This window comes from Rattus rattus, chromosome 14, assembly GCF_011064425.1.
Source record: "Rattus rattus isolate New Zealand chromosome 14, Rrattus_CSIRO_v1, whole genome shotgun sequence".
Taxonomy (NCBI): Eukaryota; Metazoa; Chordata; class Mammalia; order Rodentia; family Muridae; genus Rattus; species Rattus rattus.
The window spans coordinates 77,297,799-77,304,916 of NC_046167.1; the positions used below are offsets into that span (position 1 = coordinate 77,297,799).

General features: G+C 38.8%; 1 pseudogene; it reads left to right on the forward strand.

Annotated features, from left to right (window-relative positions):
• Window positions 1-6,163: 6,163 nt before the first annotated feature.
• Window positions 6,164-6,696, forward strand: LOC116883267 (annotated as a pseudogene).
• The last annotated feature ends 422 nt before the right edge of the window (window positions 6,697-7,118 follow it).

Consider the following 7,118-nt stretch of genomic DNA (forward strand, 5'->3'; position numbering starts at 1 on the left):
TAATTTGTCTGAAGCTGGTAGACTTGTCTTATAGGTTTAGTTACAATTTGCTGTTGGGTGTTCAAAAGCATGTAAGTGGCTATAGATTAACTCCTTGATTTAGTTTTAAAGTCAACTGGGACTCCTAATGGGCTGCCCTTCATGAATCAAGAAGACCCATCTGGATCCTTAGTTTTATTTTCCACCAGCTCTATCATCTCAATGGTGGGTCAGGTCCTACCTATTTTTGGTGTAGGTCCCTAAATTTTAAATTTAATTGACAGCTTTAAAAGCATTGACTATAAATTCTGCTATATCTAGAGAAATATTGATGAAAAAAAACACTCAGCCATTTTTACATAAATCTTGCTTTGGGTAAGGTTATTTACCCAAATAGTTAAAACCTAACAAATTTATCAAAACCACAAGTAATTGTCTCAATAAGACACTGGTAGGGGTTGGGGATTTAGGTCAGTGGTAGAGCGCTTGCCTAGGAAGCGCAAGGCCCTGGGTTCGGTCCCCAGCTCCAAAAAAAAAAAAAAAAAAAAAAAAAAAAAAAAAAAAAGACACTGGTAATTGATCTGTGGATCATGACTCCTTTGGGGGTCAAAAACTTTGTTCGCAGGGGTCATCCATACATCAAATATTTTGTATGCCATATATTTACATTATAATTCATGAGAATAGCAAAATTACAGTTATGGGTTAGAAACAAAAATAATTTTATAGCTATGGGTCACACTCAACATGAGGAAGTATATACCTTAAAGCATCAGGTCATAGGACTAGGAAAGTTGAGAATCACTGTAATAAGATGTTTGTTTTGTTTTTGTAAGCCCATTTTTGTAAATGTTACTATGATAGAATGCATCCCGGGATCTGTACTCCAATGTGCTCTCACCTTAACTATGAATCAAAGAGAAAGCACAGGACTAAAGTATAGTTATTCACAAGGCAACACTAGATTATTGTAATTTAAAACTTCTTGCTTTAAGAAAAGCATGCTAGGGCAAAAAATCCACACAGGGTTAGCTAGAACCTTCTTGTTTCCAGCCCTAACTGGCTAGCACTCTGCCTTTTCTTATCTAATGCATCTAGACCCACCTCTCTGCTTCTCTTTAGAAGGTATACCTGCTCCCTCTCCATGTTGTCATAACAGCTCACACCAAAACTCATGGGATTGGGTGGGATTCAGCATCAGTGAGTGCAGATGTGCCAGTGGGCTGGAGATCAAGGCCAGTTGCCTACACGGCCAATTGCAAGTAGGCAGACATAGTGACAGAGAGCTATAGACTTGGGATTTAATGCTTGGGTTCTTGTGCAGCTTAGATAGATGACAGCAACCCAGTGGCCCCTGAAGACCTGAGTTGTGGAGTTCATTTGCAGTGTAGGGTGCCATCTTGGATCAGCCCCTCAGCCCTACAAGGGCTGTTTAAATTGACACTGGAGGGGTACCCTGGGCATGTACCTCATATAATTAGAAGTTCTGGTATAGAAAACCAGGGAGTATGGGTAGGGCATTTCAGAAGGTAACAACACCTCTCAGAGGATTAGGGTTATACAGGGTCTCTTTAAGTACAATTCTGGGCCCAGGAACAACAACAGTAATTGCTGTTTTCTTTCTATGCCTACTTTGACACCAACAGGGACAATCCTTTGTGCACATAACCACAAGGTCAATCTTCTGGACTTATTTGGTCTGGGCAAATTTGGCAAGTGACATGCACCTAGTTCGTCATTATCTGGACTGCTTAATGAAGGTCTTGCAAAATGTGAGCCTAGAAACTTGGAAGTGGTCTGCTATTGTGCATCTCCTGTACTGCTGGCACTGAAGTCTAGTGTCTTGGGTATAAGATCCTTTCTTCTTGAGACAATGAATTAATTGTTTGAGTCACATTCCCAGGTGTAGACAAGAAGACTGGTAGCCATTGTCCTTTCCAGACTGTCTAGATAAGTTGTTCCAGAAAGGCTTCTGAATGAAAGAGTCAGACATAGCCCATCTCTAGCTGATACCGACCAAGGAAAGGATGTCTCATGGCCCTTATATCTAGGGAAATCTTTGCACTTAGGTTCATATTCTGCACTAGTGACGTTTCCTTCATGTACCAATTACATAAAACCTGGGGCAACTTGTCTTAGGTCTTCAGATTTCACTTTAAAGTTCTTTACCACAAGGCGCACCCACTCTGGGATGAGATAAGTTCACAATGTACACAGTCCAGTTACTGAGGCCTGGCCAGTTGCTTTTCATTTTAATGAATAAAAAAAATTTCCTCTCTGTGTCTGATTTAAGCCTTTTCCTTGGCATTTCATAAACACCTATAATAATAGTTGAAACAATTTTATTTAACCATGATGCCCTGATTTCTAGACTAGAAAAATGGTATGTTTATTGAAGCACCAATGTAATTAAGTGTCTCATTTCTTCCCTTCTCTAGGTTTTTGAAGCATGACTCCTATCTTATTGCTGGCTACTGTTTGTATGGGAGTGGCCTCAACTGCTCATGAACTTGATCTCAGTTTAGATTTTGAATAGCATGAATGGAAGACAAAATACAGTAAGACATACAGAACGGTTGGTAACATGAAACTTCCAGATGAACCCCAGAGAGAATGGACCTTGCTTTTTTGGAGCTCTCTTAGTTAGGCTTCTATTGCTGTGATAAATACAACTACCAAAAGAAACTTGGGAGGAAAAAATTCGGTTGAGCTTATGGTTGTAGTTCATCTTGAAGATAAGTCATGGTAGGAAGCCATGACAGGAACTGAAGCAAAGCTGCTTTCTGGCTTGTTCCTTCTGCCTTGTTCAGTTGGTCTTCTTATATACATCAGGACCACTTTGCTCAGAGAACATACTGCCCACAATGAGCTAAGCCCTTCCACAAAGGGGAACTGTTAGGAGCAGATATGTCTTAACAAAAGATAAATAACTTTAAATCTCATATTTTGTGGATTTCTGATGTTTTTGAAAAACATCTATCTATATAAAGTAATCTGGACTGTTGTCTTTATATCTTAACTATTATCTTGAAAGTACTCTCACAAACTCAGAGCCATGAATTTGTTATTTGGCCCTTAACTCACATGTGTAATCAACTCAGAAATTTATAATGGCATCAATAGAAGGACTGGTTCTAAACTTTGTACTTTTAAACTTTTTTGACAAATAAATTCTATATCAAAGCAAATATATGATTGTAACTTAGTTACCAAATGAGATTATGACTGTACAACTCAATCTAGCTAATTCCTCCCTGTTAAATTACAACCATATCTAAATTCCTTATAAAAACAACCTCACAATAACCACTTTCAGCCCCCCAAAAATCCAGGGAATTGGGGCGATGACTCTTCTATAACTTCTTCAAGCTGTACATGGGCATTGAGGTATCCTTGGGGGTAGGGGGTAGGAAGAATGAAGAAAATGTTGTAGCCAGATGTGTCCTGACTGGACCCAGCTGAAAGTCCTTGAGACCAGGAATCCAAGTAGGCACACACTGCAAAATACAACTCTCAAGACAAAAGTTTAGAATCGAGATATCTTTTTGTTTGATTCTCTTGAATCTAGTTTTTCAGGTTGTCTCTCTCTCTCTCTCTCAAATCTGATCGGTATGACTCTGTGAGGTTTCCAGAGCCTAATCACACTTTTTAAAAACACAAAAACAAAACCTTTTCCCCAGAATACTGTGATCCTTAGTCTGTAATGAGAAAAGCTTGTATCTTGCACTCTCTCCCAGAGTAATAATATAATCATAAACTCAAAGTCATACCCATTGTGAATATTAAACAATTTTTAAAAAGGAAGCAAGCTAAACAATAGTGTATGAACCTGATAGGCTTTTGTACTCTGTCATATCAGGAAATTAACCCAAAATTCCCGTGGAGCCCACGTTAAGAGAATCTGAGCTTCCTGTTGTGGTAAATATCAAAAATAACCACAAATCCTCACTGGCTGGCATCAACAAGCCATATGGCCTTTAGCAGGGTAATTCATAACAAACTAAACACCTTCTATCAATTCCAATACCAATAATCAACTTATCAAGCCAGGACTTTAGCCCAAAATATAGTGATCTGTTAAGCTCTCTACCTGGAGCCACAGATTTTTATTTAACCTTAATAACTTGTAAATATCACAATTCTCTACTTAGAGTCAGTGACTAATTCTCCCTAAGTTCTGAACCGTGGGTGAAAATTCCTACGTGATTCAGGTACTCTCTGTACTCTCTTCTTAAAAACAAACTTAAATCACCTTTTAATAATACCTGTCATTAACAAGTAGCTTGTCTAACTAGGATTTCAACCCAAACTTTCCGTGGAGCCCACGTTAGAAGGAATATGAGTATCTTGAAAGATTTTCTTTAAAAAGCAGCTTTTATCTCTAACTCTCTGAGCTGTAACTACTTATCACGCAACAGGGCACCTACAGCCTGCCAGCCTGGTCTGTTTCTGTTTTTTTGTTTAAATTCCCATGTTTGAGATATCACGTGAATCAACATGGCACTGTCCTCCTCTTACTTAGAAATTAAAACTTTCTCTCAACTCTTAGGATTACTAGTGAATTCTTGCCTAGCATGTTGGCTCACCATCTGTTGTAAAATTATGAAAAATTGAATGCTGTCTTTTACCCTCACTAGATCCAGCACCACAGTGACCCAAGATATCTGGTAGATATCTTGCCAGAAACACACGTCCCAATTCTGTGGCGGCCCAGCGTCTCTAGCTACTACACACTCTCTTAAACTTAAATCGCTACATGAAAGAACACACAACACAATAACCTCTGATCCAATTGATAAGATATAATTGCCCACCTAGACACATAAAGCCCTATACACATCCATCCCTTAAGAATATTCATAACAACCTGTAAATGCACAGAGAGAAATCTTAATGTCAGGCTCCATATTCTCTCTGTGGATTTCGTATGATTAATCCTTGACTGCAGTCTCAATTCAGAAAAATCTGATGGTAGATAATAGTATTTGGGGACTAGTTTCCATAATAGAGACAGAGTAAGACTAGATACAAACCAGCAACAGATGTACAGAGGCCAAAACCTCTAGATTGTGGTTAGAGATGCAAACACATACTCATAAACACAGAATGAGTAACTCACCACAATAAATTCATCTTACTCTTGCACACGGGGAGGGCCCCAAACTTTTGAAAACAAAAATCATCCCTATGTTGTTTGACTCTGTTTTCTACCTTATCATGTTATAAGCCTATCTTGGGAGCTGAAACAACACTCATGGATAGCAAAGGATTTAGGTCTATTGTTTAGGTTTAATGGAGGGTTTTGTCTCTGTTTTTTTAACAGTTTTCTGTGGAGTCTGTATGACTCTACATGTGTCAGGGAGCCCCAACACCAACAAACCCGACAAATTAGCCCAGGGATAGCATGAGCACTTCCTTTGTGTACTTTGCAAAAGAGATGTCTGAGTTTATCATAACCCACAAACAGGTTGCATCCTGTGATGGATGCTCTGTGAGTCCATGGACTCTTTGGGTTTTATATCTCCCCACAATCGTCCTGTGAAGACCCGAGTCCACAGAATTGATGATGCTGGTACACAGTGAAGCCCTTCTTTCTACTCTCTGACTCCAAGGGCCTTAAAGGACACAATACAATCATTACTGCATCCCTCAGATTTTTTAGCCTCTATGAAGTTAATCATTGTAGACACAGGCAAAGTATTACACAAAACCACAGATCAACAGTTACACACAAACAGAAACTAGCGTGAACACAATCTGATAAGTAAAGACCCATGCAATCCAATTACGACCAGAGTATATTTCAAGACTTAATTTTCAATTAAAAAGTTAGTGTTTTAATTAATTAAAGGGGATTATAGAAAACACGAACTTAATGAGGGTGTTTAAATTTCTGCTCCTTTAAAAGAACTTTTGCAGCATGAAATGCCCAATTGAGAAACCAAAATTGTGAGTTGGTCCAAGAGGATGCTGGTCACAGGCCAGTACCTGGGGGCAAAGGAAAAACACTGTGACTCTTTAGAAATAATATTCCTGAGATCATCCTCTCATCCCTTTCTGGGCAGGTGGAAGCCTGGAACCAGCATTTCTGCCTCTATATTCTCATTGCTCATCTCTGGATCTAAACCAAGGTTCAAGACAAGGGCTTTCAAGAGGAAGAGCTGGGCAGTCATTCCTCTGACTCTGTGCTGCCACTATTTTACTTAGCCAGATGCCCTGTAAAAGATTGGTAAATCTAAATGAATCATTTAGAGACAACTGACAAGATGGCATTTGGATTGTTGCTTTCATGCTCCCTGGTGCAGCCATTGTAAGAACTGGAACAGATTTGGAATGAAGTTGAGCTTGAAATGAAAAGCATTGGTTCTCTAGTTAACATTGGAAAGGTGGATGCTACTCTTCATTCTAGCATTACTCCACAGTTTAGAGTTCAAGGTTATCCAACAAGTATGCTATTAGGAAGGAGACTTGGCATATAATTACAGGGGACTACTACTAACTAAATATGATATAAGTGAGCTTGCTTACAGATTGTCTGGGACTCTGATTTGCCCACTTCCAAGTCATCAACTGTTTGACCATGTACAGAAGAGGCACTGTATATTTTTTGTTTATATTGGTGGAGAATCACCCTTGAAAGAGAAATACATTGATATTGCTTCAAAATTAATTGTATATACATACTCTTCTTCTGCCTCAGAAGGTGTAGTCCCTTAAGTGTGTGACATTGAAAGAGATGCTTGCTGTGCTTATTTTCAAAGAAGACACTAATTTTGTTTATGATGCTATGAAGATGGTGATATGTCCATGTGGATCAGCAAGGAGAGGTTTCAGAGCCACCTTACTGTGAATGGCTTCCTTTTGTATAAGCTTGAAGACAAGAGAAAGCTTAGAGCCATTACAGTTATTGATGCTAAAAACACATCACTTGAGAATACCAGGTTAAAGTCAACTATTCAGGAAGTCATTAGAGAGTTCAGAGACCTCTCCCAGTGAGATTTTCGGCTTGGCCATATGGATGTTAATAACGATATATACACCTTGCCAAAGGATGAATCGACAGTCCTAACTAGAGTTGTACTGAATACTTCAAGTTGAATACTTCAATACTTCAACTCTAGTATCTAACAGTACTTTCT